The following is an 18,504-nucleotide window of genomic DNA, read 5'->3' on the forward strand; positions in this document are numbered from 1 at the left end:
ATAACTGTCACTCCAGTTGTATAACTTGCTACCCTGTAACTATAAATATCGTGCTTATATATAACTTGCTGACCACTCCAAATACAATCCCAAAATAAGCTAAATACATTAAAATTATTATTAGACCAGAAGACAATATACATAGACTACACAAGATACGTGACAGTTACCGAAGTACCATAGGCTTCATGCAATATGTCCACAACATGAGATCAATGACAGAACAAATTTGACATTTTCCAAGCAGACCATTGCATTCATGAGTTCTATTATATGTTCAAATGTTGGACAAAATCTGACATGCATGTCATGCCATACATCCTTTCCATATGCTGTATAACTGGTATGGTACATGCCACCTTCATTGCAAGAAAGGGTTTTGTTGTGAACTGCAGTTGATTATACTGTCCCATCACAGATAAGAAAATCACAAATAACGAGTAACAGGAATAACTAAGGAATGAAGTATATTGATAGATAACATATCCTGTATTACATTATTGGTTGATTTACGAAATCACTGACTAGTTATTACATCATCACATTAAGCTTATTAAAGTACTGTCATTTATTCTGTCATTGGTTAGTCATTATGTTTCTGGATGCTACATGGCCAACAAGCAGCCAATGAAAAAAAAAGACCATTCAACAATGTAATGTTCCAGAGGCTGTTTTCGGCATGTTGGAGATTCACAGCAGCAAAGAAACAGCGTCTTGGAAGAAGGGACACAATGACAACAAGATGTGACTACAGCAGCACAAAAAAACAGGACCTAATTGTGACAAATTGTAAGCAATGTCCTCATGCGTGAAGCCACTGTTGACCATGTCTACTATTAGGTCTCTGTATAGTTCCAATAATGCCATTGTTGGTCTAATTAGATTCTACGGACTGTGACCTTACTAAAGTAACTATGACATTGCAAAAGACATGACATTTGACATCACATATCCCAGAAATCTGAGAATCTGTCATTGTGATTGTCCACCGAAGCATTGAAATATTAAAACTCTGTATTAAAACACCAAAACTCTGAAATATTACAATGCAAAGTACATAATCACTTTACACATTTATCTTAACCCAAAAGGCAGTTGTTGCGGTTTGCTTACTTTTAATAACTAATAACTAATTTTGCTTAATGCATTGACTTGATTTATGTTTTTCATTGTTGTGGTTGCTAGGTAAATTCAGCTCTTGGAAAGACAATAAATGAATAATTATGACTTCAAGAGTGAGAATTGGTGTTGGTAAGGAGTTTGCTGTGAGACCTGATTTTGGTGTGTGGGTGCACTCAGTATAACTATAAATAGCAAAAACATTTTGTTCTGTCATTTATGAAGTCCACTGTGGAGGTCTGTTAAATTGCACTTTTGTATTCTATCACATATTGTTCATGGATAGTTCCACTAAGATACAATCCTCAAAAAAGGGATTTTATTTAATACCTCAAAAAAGCAATTTATTTCTATAAAATTTAAAAAAGTGTAAATACAACATCATAATGATTAATGTTTTCATATGTTAAAAACAAGCATTTCCAGGCTGGTCTCTTACCTTAGATATATTGTAACACTAAGCTGTTACCTAGCAACATTTAATGGCTCCTGATTAAAGGCTGAGCAGACTTCAAACTCTTTTCATCACCTACAACATATTGAATGGACAAGCTCCATCATATTTGAGCAAGGTTATTATTCCATATAATCTTGCTAGACTGTGGTCTCTGGCAGCTGGCTACCTAACTCTGCCCAAAAAACTTTTTTTTTTTTTTTGGCAACAGGGCTCGTCAGATATTTAACTACTTACCTCACAAATCCTGACTGACAATGCTCTTCTTCAACCTTTCATACATATAAGAAGAAACTCAGCCACATAGGGCATACTGTATACCTAAGCTACCATAGTTCACCTAGCTTCTGAGGTACATATCTCTTTTGTGTGCATTAAAATATAATGTTGTGTATTGGACTATTGACTATTGACTGCATGGGATGTAAAGAGGACCTTTTCTACTCTGGACAAATGTAAGGCAATACTGAACTGATGTCCTGAGTAGTACAGACATGGTATAAAAGAAAACTCTAAACACATGTTGCTGCCATAGGGAAGTTACTGTTCATATTGTACACATAAAGTACCCTGTTACTAACTCAAAAACCCAAGTACTGAACACTGTTGATCTTAGTTTATTTTCATTGCAGAACAGCAAACTTCTGTTAAGTGAGAACAGCATGGTCATATGACTGCAGATGAATTGCATATGACTGCATGAAAACATATCCCTGGTGTTTGGTTGAATAAATACATGCTAACATAAAACATCTTTATTCATTTGTATAGAGCTTTTCCGTCCTTGCAACCATACTGGATCACCTATTTATTTATGCAAACGTTATCCAGCAAAAAAGGCAAAGTACATTCTTCAAGAATAGAGCAGAACCTCACAGGGGATTCACACTCACAAAGTGGGAATCTACAGTTCCACTTTCTACCAACATTCCAAGACTGCCCAATCAGAGCAACACAAAGGCATATTTTTGAATACTTTTTGACTTGATACATGAATATTTCCCAAGGTAGTTTGCATGGATGTTGGACACCAAATGCTAGACAACAACATTGCTAGTTACAGTTTGATTTGTGCTTGTGTAGACAAAAAATCTACTTATTCATTGTTCTTTCTCCTGCACTATATATTTGTGAAACTTCCACCGCCCCATAGTTGCTGGCTGCAGACAGGAAGACAAGCAGTTCAAAAAGACCCAAGCATTCCTATCCTCAAATATTATGTCCTTCAAAACTCTCAATACGGAGACTTTCACTATCACTGTCTCACTATCCTAAACATGGTGTTTCAAAACTCCCACTCCTCTGGGAATCTAGTATTGTTTTTTTACAAATCCAGATGGAGTACAGTACTACTGAGTGCTTAAAAGTTCAAAAATATATGCTGTGTAATAACATACTGCATGTTATTTCTAAACTTTTCATGAAGAGTTCACCAGTATTTTAAAAGTTTTTCAAAGTCTCTATTGGTACGTTTCACAGGTACTTTGAACGCACATTGAACAGTATTCTGGAAACCTCTCACTGGTGTCACTGCATTCATTTTTTGGGACTATGAAACAGTTTCTTCGTAGTGAATGCAACCAGCTTGATCTTTACTTTCTCTTACAAGCAGTATGGAAGCGAGAAGGTAGGTTAGCTATATATATGCCTTCAAGGCTATAGCATTGCTGTGTCCAATTCAGGCCGCTTTACACCTGCTTAACAATTATTATAGTGAATATTCTGAAACCAACACCTCTCTGAGAAAAGATGTGTATACTGTTTAGATATCCAATAAGAATTTTGACTAATTTCTTGGTGATGTTGAACTATGACCTATTTTGTCATGCTGTGAGGGTGTGACTGACCAACGCAGGCACAACAGTTAGTTGAAGGAGTCAAAATCCTTGTGTATTGACTCAGAAATTAAGGCATTACTTACAGGCTTCAAATAGTGGCTTGTTTTTCACACCATATTACCCCTGGGCCCCTTCAGAGGTCTAACTACCTTCTCCATACAATACATTTCTTTACATATCAAAGATATCCATGAGAATTGACAATATTCAGTCTGTTTGAGTATTTTCTATTGATAGTCAAACTGAATGAGATTCTGTCAACACAGTCTTGCAGTCTTGTTCATTTTAGTTAGCCATTAGCTTATGAATGAAATAAGTCATGCATTGACTGTCTAAACTAAACTGAATCAAATTAAACATGTAGAACCATTATTCGCTCTTAGGGAAAGTAGTTTGTGGACATGAGAATACTGCTACTGAAATTCAAAGGCAGAAGTTGTTAACTGACAACTGAGAAATGTTTGTAGTCAGCTTTTGCAATGATTTTATCAATGTACTACAGTAGGGTAGGGTTCAGGTTAAGGTGAGTATCTATACAGTACTAGCTGCTGTTTTGAAAAATTTCCATGTGTTATTTTAAGAGCTCAGATAGCCCCTTTTGGGTGGTTTTTAAACTAAATCAGCAGAAGTTCACATGGACATGGCTGAGCAATTTTGTATGCACTGGTTAATTTATTTGATCCTCTGAGTCTTTTATGCTGTGCAAGTCAGTCCGTAGGTTGTGAATGAATATATCATGAGCTATCCAAAGCGAGCTGTGCCAAACATATAAACTCAACGGCTACTGAAGCACACAAATTCCCTTACTCTCTACTGATCCTTACTGCAGGTGTTTTCTTGTTTGTTCTCCTGAGTTTAGCTCAGAGGCACCCTGTATTCCCATGGTACAATCTGTTAGGAGACGGATTTCATCACTTCCTCTTCAACTGCTTGACAACCACACTAATGCAGAATCACTGCACCATCATAAGGATCATTTCAAGGCTCCAAGGCAGTGGCAGTGGCATGGCATTATAGAATATGCTGTCTTTCTAATGAGATGAAAACAATGTTCTTCACTCACTCTGTTCGTCTCATGGCATTTATTGCAAAGAGCAGCAGTGCTCCCTGGTGTCCTGTCCAAATTTCCAATCTGGCTCTCTCAATCTAACAATCTATTCATCTCCCAGTTATATTGGCTAAATAACTCCTTGGCTCTCAACCACAACCCCTTCACTGTGAGCCAGTGAAATCCTTGAAAGTTATGGAAAGGCACTATAAAAATATGTTATTCAGTCAGTAATTGTTGAACTCATGCGGTGTGAGAGCAATGAAGAAACACTTGATCAAATTTGTAACTCAAAGTTAAGGGCATAGCGCACTGCAGGTAGACTGAATGTGAGTCTCGGGCCTGGATTCAATCAAACTCTGCCAGCCATATTAAGGTCAAGTGCAACTACATCAAACAAAACAAAAACCTTCCCAAATTCCTAGATGCATATCATAATAATGATTTTTGAGCCGTAGAGTGTTTTCAGAGTTTTTTGGCTTGATTTTTCAAGGCTATTAGCCTTGTTATTCCCATGGTTGTGGTGAGGTTCTCTCAATTTGTAGAAGTCATTAGTGCATTTTGCACAGCAACAAGTTATAACACATTATCAAAAAAAGAGTTAGTATAATGGGTGTACAGTGTAGGGATGCATGTTATCACATTGTTTGTATGTGTTTATGAAATTACTAAAGGGATATAGATACAACATAAATTAATGTGAAGCGAACTGCAAAACTATACATTTCAGTGCAAGACTTTATGGAACAAGTCTGTATTAACTAATACAAGTACGGACTTAACCACATGAAAACTGGCATACAGAAAGAGAATGAAACATGATATTAAAATCTTGCCTCATTCTATTCCATTATTTACATGTTTTTGTGAATACATGACATTTTACTAAAGAGTTGAAAACAGTGGGGATTGTAAATTTAGAGATAGGCAAACCTTTTTGGACAGAAACTGTCCTTAATTACAGGCCAAACCTATTCCTGTTTTCTAGATTTTGAATCCTTATAAACATAAAGCTGACACCAAAGAGCCTATGGATGACTCGTATAAGGCTGGGCTGGATGAATATAGTTTATTTTTAAAACTTACTTTCATACTGAATAGCACTTTTCGTTAAGATGACTTGGCAGTTTTGATTGAATCCTGGCTTGTCATGCCAATGTTGCCTTTTCATTTGTGTAATAATCGTACAAGTACTTTCCATAAATAATTTCTGTTGGTGAAAAGTATTTCTAAAATGATCTGAAATTAATGATATGTATAATTCTGTTTTCATCTTGGGTATGCAAAAATTGGGTTCACGAACCACACTTGTGTGTGTGACACCATTGTACACGCTGCACACATATATACTAAACATAAGTAAGGAAGGAACAACTCAAAAGCCTTTTGGCGTCTTGACATAATCGAAATCTATGATTTTTTATTATGTTCATAAATTGTTAACTCAGAGATGGCTAGAGGCACAGTTGCCAAAATTCCTCTGACCTAGAGGAAGACATGACTTCTGTACAAGGTTGCCCAGGTGATCTGATGGAGGTAGATTATACTGCTCTCAATGGATTTACAATGGAATAAAAGCAGTGGGTGTGGGGTAGCATGCCAAACTCAGGAATTAATTTTACATTCCTGCAGGTTGCCACTGACAAAATTAACCTTGTGTCCTTCATTTGCTTCAATAAAAAATATATTTCTGTAATATATTTCTGAAACAATTGTCAAGGAGCTGATATTCATCAAAACCATGTAACTAAGCAAAACAAATGCATTTGTAGAAGAATGTCTGCTTCTCTTTATGTGTCCATAATTATATGCAGTAATGTTAACATTATAAAATAAGATGGAGCTCCAGTTGCTATGTGATTTTGATTGGCTTTTACTGCACATTTTCCATCATCTACTGTGCTACTTAAGTCACACAGATCAAAATACATATCATTATCAGGATTTTACTAGACATCAGCCTGCTGACACGACAAGTGTTTTGAGATATCTTGAAGAATTGACTGGCATGTAATTACAACTACATTAAATTATATTGAGGCGACTAAATTACTCAGCGCAGCAATAGGTGCTAAAGGTTATTGAGGGCACCTTGTAATGATGCATTTACTGAAAAAGAGCCCATCATTCAAATTTATTTAAGGAGTGAAAGGTGCTATACGTCATATCTTGTAACAGCATGTGGATGTCCTTCATGAAAATTTTAGAAAGCACACATTCGAGGCATCATGTAGAATGACAAGGAGCATGCAAATACCGTGAAGTAGTTACCCACAAATTTCATTGTTACATTAAAGGGAGCCTCCAAAACAAATTGTTTGATTTTGCACCAGGGTATTTTATGAAAACCACTGCAGATGCAAGTTGTTGACACTCATTGAGCACAGGTTGCAAACAGATGATTCCTCAAAATAAATGGCCCATTTATGTGGGGTTCAGCACCCAAACCATCTGCAAACTTGTTTGTTTTTTGTTCATTTACTTTTAAATATATTTCACCACAAGAAAGCATATTTCTGCATTTCAATACACTAAAAAAGGTATGTTTGAGTTAGTGTAATAATTTTTTTCATGCTTTTTTCATACTGACTGACTTTTGAGATGCATTGCTAAGCATTAATGCAGGGCTTTTGCTTCTATTTTCAACATAAAAATCAAAGATAAATATAAACAGTGCCAGTAATTTGACAGCATGTAGCCTTGTAACACTGAGCATATGGTGTCCATTTTTAGTGTCCATTTCAGGATGTCCTACTTCATCCTTTTCAGACACTCCCTCCCTTCTATGTCCTCCTCATCCCACTGTCTCAGACCCACTCTCTCTTCAGTCATATAGTACTCTCTCCTTCCCATAGTGTGGCTAACTAGTGAACTTTATCTTAATAGCACAGGTAGCTTTTTTTGACCTTACAGAGTACCCACTGAAATGCTACTTATCTGATTATCATGGGCAAGATGATTTGAAAACTCAAAGTATTATGTAGCAAATGTACAATTCTCTTTGAAAGCATTTATTTACTTGTATGATTACAAGTCTCTTTGTGAAGAACTGCTACTCCAATGCAACGTTACTCGAAGAATCCTTAATTTTTTATGTGAAGAATGTGGTCATGTGTTACATCCAAAATCTCAAATGCTGACAGCTTTCAGGGTATAGCCTTCCTCTCTCTGAATGTAGTTTGTGGTAGTTGAAAATATGGACCAGATTGTTTGTTTGCACTTGGCTTCATTTTTCTAAATTATTGACATAATAACGATGGACCTAATTTTGTTTTAGTGATGCACAGAAAATGTTGTTTTGTACATGAAAGCAATTTTAGGTACATTAAAAGAATTCTTTGTGGACATACACATAAATAAGGATCTATAGTGTTATACTAGTCTGTGTTTAGGAATACACATAGTACCATCTTTCATGTATGGCCAGACTTCCTGTAATTACTTACAGAGATATCTCACTAGCGGCTTGCTTTTTGTTTGACAGACCTATATATAATCTGCAATTTTCAAACCACAACCTTGTATGCATAGACTAAAACTACCAAAAATAATAATACAAAATGAGTGCAAGCAAAAAATACCTATTTCAGGGAGTATTTTTGCTTACCCTGTTTTGGCCATATGCATATTTTGGTGCTTTTTTAGGTGTGGCAGTTTTTGGCTTGATCCTATAATAGACATGCCTCAATGGGCTGAATTGCCTGTTGTTGTCTTTAAAAAACAATAAATTCCCTTACCGCATATGTTGTAGCTTAAATTTAAAGTGTTTTCTCAAACACTTCTACATTGCAGTATTGCATACCATTATGATTTATACCATTGTGGTTCCCCAGTAAACTAATAAATCAGTAAGATTTTTTTTTATTGACGTAGAGAAAATACATTATCAACAGTTAGTATATTATTTCTAAATAAATGTGCACAGTGTAGATTCAGACTTGGGGTGTGTGTGAACCCACTTAAGTGCTTCCATGTAGAGTGGCTCTACTACTAAGTGTATTCAGATATGGGCCACTTAAGCTTCTATGTGGGAGATGTGCACTTGGAGCACATTTGCCTAGAATGAGGGTGTGAGTCATTATTTATACATATTCTGACTTAACACTTAAATCTGTTTTTTTTTTCTGAATTTTGTCAATAGAGGAAAACGTTGAGTAAGTTTTATTCCACAGTGGCCATTGTGTGTAACACCAGCTTGTTGGTACCTACACAGGCAAAGGTGAGAAAATAAACAGAGAAAATTTCTATTTGACACTGAATTTTGCATTTGAATTAAGTTCACCCCGTTTGACAACCCTGCATAGTCTATAGTCTATCTAATGAAATTTTGAATGTTTACTTTCTTAAATCACAGAATAATCATCTGTCATCTGAAACTTGGAGGAACAGACTGAGACACATTCATTAACGAACGTTCAACTCAACTGATATGAGAATCTAATTTTATTACCCTAACATGCTCATGGCCTTATGCGCATGCACACATGTACATATGTACCTACAAATAATATCTTCTTTAAAATGGTGTTCTATAAGAACAAATCGTTATATGCCCTGTGGGTACAATGCAATCCTGAGTTTAATGAATCGGTAGTGAAATCTCAGAAAACAACAACAACTAGCTAGCCAGTGAACACAGCATGACAAACCATAGACCTATTTGATGATGACATTCCCAATGATTTAAACTGTAGCTAACTCCGGACAGTGCATAGTATTGTGAAACAACACATACAGAATAGTTGGACAGTGTCTCTGACCACTTTGGCAGAGGGGTACCTTGCTAGCTAGAGGTATAAAAATATTACAACCCTCTCTTTGGCAATGGGAAAGGCAGCACAGGTCTAACACAGTTTTGAAGACAGTGAGGGTGTGGCTCAGGCTCAAAGAAATCCCTAGGTGCCATTTAGCTCATATGGGGTTGACAAACAGATCATATCCAGAGCTTTTGGATGAACAAAATGGCAATTAATGATGCCAGCACTAACCTGGGATCCCCATAAATCCACATTGAAATCCCTGTTATGGTGAAAATAATCAGTGGTCCTGCTACATTGTTGTTCCAGCTACAGCTGAGGCATGTTGTGGAATCACACCTTTGGTTATGATGTCTCACACCTTCTCATACTGCATAAGATAATGCTGATTTGGGACTAGAAGTTATTGATATCATAAGTGCATTTTTCTGGTAATTAGTTACAATGAACAATAACTATACAAGCCAAATACGATAATGCTGAATTAAAAATTTATGGTGTTGCAGCTTCAAACATGACAAGATATCTTCTGACACACATAAATTGAATAACTGAATCATTCAAGTATTGGAAAATGAATTATAAGGGACTTAGTGCTTTGGATAACCAAGACAGCTATGACATCATATGTCATATGGATTTTGGCTGTTCTGCACCTTGTTATTGTTCTGCAATTGTTAATGTGAAGAGGATTGCATTTACATTATTTATTGGCTCAACATTTATAAATTAATCTCTGTAATGTGACATATAGTCCTTGTTCCTGAGCCACAATGTCACACTGCCACCCCATGGGAATGAAAATGGATTAACAAGACAAGACCTACACTCTGAATGGTTGCATATTTGAGGGTCTTAAATTATTTCAATGAATTAATGCCCTTCTCATCCCACACAGAACAAGCACAAGGATTTTTGGACAAGGAAATTACCAACATGGCACAAGCAAAGCATTTCTCACACAGCAATGTTTTTTTCACAGCACAAATGTAGCAACTCGCTTGTGCTTTATAATTATGCGACTGCATAAAACTAGAGCCCTGAGAAGAAAACTAGACACAGACACTCACATACAAAGCATGTCTAGAAATATGTATTTGTGTAAATATCTACCTTATCTACCTTAGTAATATTGCAAAATAAAAGTTACATGTTAAAATCCATAACATTATAGTACTTTATAAAACAGTTCTGACCATGGATCTAGAACATTCCAGCCATGTGTTGGATTTCCAGTTGCCTAAATGCTTAACATACTAACAAACTGTCATTGACTGAGATACAAAGTAACATAGCCTAGTGTAGTTAGCAGCACTTGCATCTGTTCACTGATTCTACACATTTGAAAATATCAGTTACTCCACTCAATGAGGTCGGAATTCACTGCAGATACTGAACAGTGAGCTAACTACTATAAGTGTGTTGATCTTTGAACACTGGCCAACGTAGTGGACAGATTTCATCATATTTGCCACAGTCAACATAATATGAGCATGGCCACCTATACTTATCTGAAACAGCATAATGCTTTACATGTAGACATCTTATTTTTGAGTAGGGCTTCTAAGACAATGTAAAAACACTAGTTTTAATATAATCTTTCTCAACAGGCATCCTACATCAGGAAAGGACACATTTAAGTTTTATAAATAAAGATGGAAGCTTTCAAGACAGATAAGGCAGTGCTGATTCTGCAGATGGCTTGGAGCACAACTTTGGGATTTTTTCAAAGTTATTTCTTAGTAGATTCAGAGGTTCAGTCTACGGCTGCTGGAAGTGGCCAATCTACATTTTGGCAGCAGCTACCATGCAAACTGCTTCATAAGGACAATTTTTTTTTAGTGTGCAGATTTTGGATAAACTATGAATTGTCACTTTTTTCAAACTGAACTGGGTCCTGTAAAAGGTTTGGTGATTTTGCAGTGTTGTGCCACATCTTGTTGAAATGATGTCAATATGAAATGCATTGTTTAAAAAAATATTGCAGTCTGTAGTTTCAATATTTCAGATGATTCATTGAATCCATCAAGCCTGCAACATCAGCCAATCAACCTAGTACAAAAGGGTAGTGAACATGCACAACATAGATTAAAAAAAAAAAGAGTATAGGCTCTTGCTCTTTGCTTTTCATACATCTTAATAGCCAGCTCTAATGATGAATGCCACTGAGCTTTAAGACATCTGTGGTGAATTTGTAGTCATTTCCAGCATGACTCAAAGGTGCCACAGCAGCAGTGCACTTTCAATGCGTGTACATTCAGCTAAAATGGCTGTGTCATTGGATCCTGAGAAAACCAGCTCAAGCCTGGTGTGATGACATTCCTCTTATTTTTGAGTAGGGCTTCTAAGACAATGTAAAAACTCTAGTTTTAGAAAAGTGTCTCACAAGAGGGGGAAGGTAGTTCTGTGTGACAAGCTATTTGCTGCACTTAAATTTAACATTTAATGGGCAGTCAGGCTGACCAAAATCCCCACAGGTTTTGGCGGTCTGTTCCTTGAAAAAGTCTGACTACAAATGACTAACCTTTAAACATCCAAATCAATGTATACTATAGCTTACAACTATATCATACATATTTAAAATGGTCATATTTGAAATTAATTGATAACCATAATCATTTGTAGTCAACCTTTTGTACACAACAAAATACAACACTGAAAAGAAAACATTTTAATCACAATTAATGGATTTGAATTCAGTTGCATGATAGGTACGGATTGTTACTTTAATCTGCCAATCCCATCTACTACACGTACATGCAGGTAAAATTAAAAACTTTTTTTTTTTTTTTTTTAAATGCTGGCACAGGGCATTTTGTCTCTGACATTGCATATGACTTTTTTGCAGGATGTCTATATTGATTATCTTTCAAGGTTGTTATAAAATGCAATGATGATACTGCAAATTATACAGTTTTAGCAACAGCAGCCAGGAGACAGATGCATGCCCACATGAAAGATGAGAAACCACAGTTTTAAAGATTTGAAAAGCTACATAAAGTGACTTTACACATGCAGAGTGTAACACTGCTAGCAGTTATCATACAACACAAAGGTCTATTGAAACTGAAAATCATAGGAAATACTGAGCAGCAAAAATGTGTCCAAAACATGAGATTATGTTAGCTACTATAAGCAGCCATTTTTTCTATTCATGAAGCTCAGTGCAGAATGCATTCATTTGACAGTAGGTATTAAACACGGATTAAATACAGTTCAGATGAGGAATGTATCACCTTCATGCTTGATTGCAAACTGCATGTGAGGCTTTATGAAATCATGAGATAATCACTTAATGTTTAAGAAAATTCACTGCAGATTCAAAGTTATGTACCACAAAACATACTGAGATTGATCACAGGTAAATTAGGTCATGCACTTGAACTTTTACAAAACTTGGTGTGAATGTGTAAGAGGATTATTGTAGGATGACAGACACTTCAAGAAAAAAAGTTAGCTGTGCAGCTGCTGAATGACTCAGTGACGGAACTGACTCAGCGGCTGAATGCTCAGTAATTATCTTTCTTAAACAAAAGATCTACCGTATGGTGATATAGATTAGAAATATATCAAATACATCTAATAAGATACAATATGTAGACAAAAGGAATACTAAAATAAATTTATGGAATTAAATAAGTCTGTTTATAAAATATGTTTTGGTATCAACAGACAGCATCCATATTCCTTCCTTGTAGACATAACCTCAGCTTGTTTAGGATTGCTGTGATTAGACTACTTAGAAGCATGCACAATGAAGTGAATGAGTTCTAAGAAATAAACTATGATGTCTAATCTAATGACAACACAACACGCTTTGTGTGCATTTCCAGGCACAGGTCCTTTATTAATATTTCCAACTCCAAGTCTGTGCAATCTCAGTCAACAAATGAGTTCAAGTGTTAGCTTTCTCTTTGGCTTGCACTTAGTAACAGATGTTGCTATTGGCTGCATATGATCACGTTTAGGACTAACAAGATGAGGACAAAAGAAGAAATAATTACAGTGCAATTTTTTTCAACTTCGAGCATTTATTATAAGACATAACTAGAATGGGCTGAATGGTCTATTCTTGTCATCATTCATTCTTGTCAGTAAAATCTTTTAATGTTAAGACATTTAAGTCACAGCTAGACTTCAAGAAATTTGCACGGTGTCAGTACTTCTAAATGAACTTTTTGCACCCAGGATTAGTATTACAATGGAGCAATATGTGATTGACTACTTTGTTTTTTCCTGAGATGGCAACAGAAATTGGATGTATATGTGCTAAAATGGTGTCAGTCTTATCATGGCAGTTTAGAATCATGGCTAAATCTAATGATACTGCCAAGATTCTAAACTGCCATGGATAAGACTGACACCATTTTAGCACAAATACATCCAATTTCTATTGCCCTCTCAGGAAAACATTACACAACCAGCCCCAGAACAGCAGCTTTCCACAAAATAAATTAGAAAATAAAGCAAAACCTTATATAAACCTGTACACTTTTAATGAGCAACATATGTTTTCTCATGATGTTAAAAGTGGTAACTAGAGAAGAACCATCAATCAGTTTCCATTACAGGAGTGCAGAATTTTAATCCTTGTCTAAACCTGCAAATCACAGTACTGTAATTTATTTATGCTCACAGCAGGGTACAATTTTACAGCCTGTGTCAATACATACTCAAATTTAGTTTAATTAATCAGGCTATGGAAGATTATTTGTGCCATAATTCAAATGCAAAAGAAACAGCAATTGCAAATGGACATTACTCAGACATTCAGATCAGCTGGTTTTAAACTGTAACTGATTTATGCACAAAAGGGTAATAATTGTAAATCCATTTGCTTTATAATGGACACTTTTGCAGTGTTTTGTCAATTATTATTTTTGTTGTTCATTTTAATAGCATTTTAATTAGCAGTAGATATACTTTTATTGGGTAAGAGCTCAATAATTCATAACTCCTGAACTTTCTGACAAGCAAGACTATTGTACTGTGAGAAATGTGAGACTATTTTCTCGAAAGGGATTATCCCACTTAAAAAGATTATTCTTAATATTTCCATAACAAATATTAGAATCAATATCCCCTCTAATTAAGCCACATGTTTCATAATAATCACCTACTCCCAAAACAACTCAGACCTCTTCTTGTGTGGCATAATCTCACATTGCCCATAATAAATAAATAAAGTTTTAGCATGTGGTAGGGTAATTAAATGAAAAACAATATTAAACTCTGTCTGTGAAACTCCAACTTATGTATTATTTAAAATATACTTTATAAATCTTTGAAATCACCTCTTCAAGATGACTTCAATGTTTAGTTAAGCTAGTTCACACAGTCATTGACTAATGATTAAACTGGAGCATTACAACATTCCACCAGAAACTGACCTTCTTGCTTCCATGTGGCATTTCTGCTGTTTTTTACCAGACCACAAATTCTTCCAGGGAGGTATGATTTGACTCCCAAGTCCTAGCATATCTGACACAGTGTTTCAGGATCAGTACACAGTTATGCTCTCCTGGGCATACAGTAGTTAACTAAGGTGATACGAACACCTTAAAGTACCATATGTTCCAGTATGTGCACAGTAGGGTCTTCAACTGGTTATGACAAAACCAACAAGTTCAACTCAGTTGGACACTTCACAAACACACAGCCTATAAACTTGCACCCCATTGGTGAATATGACTGTCAAACTATTTTGTGGACATTGGAACAATAACCTAAAATTTCATGAAGGTCAGCATATCAACAGACAGTGGTAACTGGTTCAGATCTATCAAAAGCAGATGGATGCTACAGAATCTCAAGCAGTAATGGAAGATGACCATTTTAATTTTGAATTTTGAGTCAACATATTTTCTCTGTGTGAGTGAACATTCAAGGAAATACTGCAAGCTTGGAGGTTGTGCCCAGTAAATGAGTACTGCTGAAATGTAAAGTATTTGTATAGTCTTTGTAGGTCTGCACAATATGAATCAAGGAAGCAGCAGGAAAAGATGACACTGCCTGCATTCTGAATTGTATGCAACTCACACGCATGCTAACTGCATTGTTCAATTCATGCTTAGAAAATTTTTCAGAGAAAAAATTCTTGAATCTGTACTGTTCCCAAGAAAATCAAACCACATTTCCCTCAAGACTTTCCTCAGATCTCCTCACTGAGCTACACAGGCAATATGATGAAATTTTCAGAAGGACATCCTTATTCAGAAAACAGATTCTGCGATCCATGGTTCCCAACGTGATTTCATAAAGAAGAGACCAATTGTACAATGCTGGCAGGATGCCACTGAGGCATACCCCAAACCTGATATCCATGCCCCTATTCTTGACTTTTTACACATATTTTACAGAACTGATCATAGCTAATTGTTATAAACAATGAGCATGGTTAGCTTAGCCAATGTCTGGTTATCAGTTTGAATCTGGCAGAGGAGGACTTTGGTCTCCTCAGCTGTTTGTATTATGTATGAACACACTTGCCAGCATGCTACCAGCCAGAGCTGATCCAATCAAATACACTGATGACCTAACTCTGTCTGAGCTTCTAATGGGATCCCCTCCAGGTTAAATGCAAGCTGCTGTCAATGCAGCTGCAGAGTGAGTACAGATTTTCTGTCTCTCAGCAAATGCAGCCAAAATCAAGGACATTGTCATTAGCTGTGGGGGAAAAAAAAAAGATAAAAAGACCATTCATCCTCCAACTGCACTGAATGATCAGACAGTGGAACAAGTACATGCTTTCAGACTCCATGGAGAGCAGCTATCATGTGACCTCATGTGGGATTACCATGTCCAGTACATGGTCTGTTAAGCACAGCCAGGAGTCAGCAGCTGAGTCTGGCTAAACATGCTGCTCAGACATTCTTCTTCCAATCTACCTGGCTACAACTACGGGGGCAGTATTTTAGCATGGTGGTAAGGAGCAGGCCTCATAACTAAAAGGTTGCTGGTTCGATTCCCTGTTGGGGCACTGCTGTTGTGCCCTTGAGCAAGGTACTTAACCCAGAATTGCCTCAGGTAATATCCAGCTGTATAAATGGGTAACATGTAAAAAATTGTAACCTACAGTATGTAAGTCTCTCTGGATAAGAGCATCTGCTAAGTATACCCCACCTGTATGGGCAGGACTACCAAAGTATTTCATTAAGGACCTTTACAGTTCTCCATCACTGTGGGATCATACACATCCCATTGTTGAATTTCCCAGCCTTGACCGTAGTAAAGAAGAGACCACTAATGCAGAATTCCAGCAGCGGCTATATGAAAAATCTAGTCCCGTGTTTGGCCCTCTAATTAACAACAAAAGCTAGGAATGCCTGCATATACAAAAGACATTTGCCCAACCTGTTAGTTGGACTATCAGCTATCTTTTTTATTTCCTCAGAGCATTCAAGATTTTATCAGTGAATGTTATTTTAGGTGAATTTTTGTATGATTTTCAAAATTATAACTTGTTTCTTTGATTTTTCTGCTGTGTATTGCTCATCTTACTTCTAAAAAAAAAAAAAATCACATTTGACAAGTTTTGAATTTTAATAGATTATTATTTTAATAAGCCCAATCTTGAAATTAAACTTGAACTATATATATTTTTTTACAGTTCTACTCTGGGCATATCAAATTTCATTCTAGCCCACACATCATGTTTATAGAGTACATGCTGTTCAATAGATATTTACAATCAGTCTGCCCTTTAACTTACTGGATCTATAAAACATATTGTAAAAATAAGGATTGATCACAGAAGAGTTGAAGATCAACTCAGGTTTCATTGAAGAATTATAAGGAAGGTGACTTCTAATTGAAAAAGGGAACTGTAAACTGGAAACTTACTGTTCTGACAGTGCTGACATTTTAAAACAAAATGCATTCCCATATTAATAAGACTGTGGTAATCATTAGTTTGGTTTGCTCTCCACAAGCAATGTCTGATCGTGCAAATTTGAAAAATTAAAAAAAGGTTTTTATTCTCAGCGGTGACCTGCTTTTAATCATTTATAATCGCTAATTAAGAAGCATTTAACACAGTGAATTGATTTATTTTAATTTTGGTTGATGCAACTGTCACATTTTTTACTTGATATGCCTTCAAATGTTTCAGTGAGTCACACACTCCTGAGTTTTGGTGTATTACTCCACAGCGTGTTTTAAATATTCTTTCTCTCTGGCTTATCATCCATAACTTCAAAGCCCTTCCTCATCAATCTTCACACATACTAGAGAAAGGCTGATATACAAACTGTTGGCAAGATGAAAGATTCTAAATTGTTAAAAGCCTGCAACGGCTGCTGGTGGATGACTAATGCATCATTTCTGGGCCAAGTTCATTAGAAAGGCCCATGTGACAGTGTTTTATTAGTCAATTTATGTACTCTGACAGTAAATTCTTAAAACAGACACTGCGACCCAGCAAATTGTAACAGTATAACTTGAATAAATTGAGGATTGACCTGCCTAAATTTATTGCATTAACATGAATTTAAAATGGAACCCTAAAGGACTAGGAATTGCATTAATTGTAAATGTGGTTGCGTAATAAGCATGAAAATCTAAATATGATGCAGTGATAAAAACACAGAAACTTTTTTCTAAAAAGATTAAAATGGGATGACCTTCTCTTCAGCTTGTTGTATCATTTTTTTTTTTAATTCTGCATACATAGTAATACAAAAAGTTGTTGTGCTGTGCATTTGACTGATTAAACACAAGCAAATATATCATTTGCAAAGTCTGGCTCTTTTCCTCCCTTTTGTAGATGTCGTAACATGTCTTCCCACAATATCAGAAAGGTCCTGTACAACTGGAGCAAAATTATTTCAAAGCTTAGGCATTGACATATGAAGCACCTACATACATACATAAATTGCATCACACAGATGAAAAGGAAAAAATGTAAAGTGAAATTATGAAGGTCAAAAAGCGTCTAAAAATTTCCAGGATCTAGCGTTCTGGTGCTGACACTGATGAACACAATATTCAAGTCTCCTCAGGAAACAAACACAGCAATCATTAAAACAGGAGGAACTAATTGGAAAAAATTACAATATATTCTATAAAGAAATGCACAAACACATTAGAAATGCAATAAGCAACAGCATTCCATGAAATGATTTTTTTCAGTTCTTATTCATTTTTCTTAATGTCATCATTCTGTCTGCATGCTCTTAGTAACAACTGTTTTGTTAAATATGCTAAACTAATGACTTTTGATCAATTGCTTTAACTTTTGGTACAATTGTGTTATTCTTTTTTATTTTGTGTTGACAGGTATTTATGTAA

At 35.8% G+C, this 18,504-nt stretch overlaps 1 protein-coding gene across 1 annotated transcript in view; it reads right to left on the reverse strand.

Annotated features, from left to right (window-relative positions):
• The window catches only part of LOC118789703 (CUB and sushi domain-containing protein 1-like), a 482,818-nt gene that overhangs the window by 386,158 nt on the left and 78,156 nt on the right, over positions 1-18,504 (reverse strand). The gene's annotated exons all lie outside the window — the stretch shown is intronic.

This window comes from Megalops cyprinoides, chromosome 15 (genome assembly GCF_013368585.1).
Source record: "Megalops cyprinoides isolate fMegCyp1 chromosome 15, fMegCyp1.pri, whole genome shotgun sequence".
NCBI lineage: Eukaryota > Metazoa > Chordata > Actinopteri > Elopiformes > Megalopidae > Megalops > Megalops cyprinoides.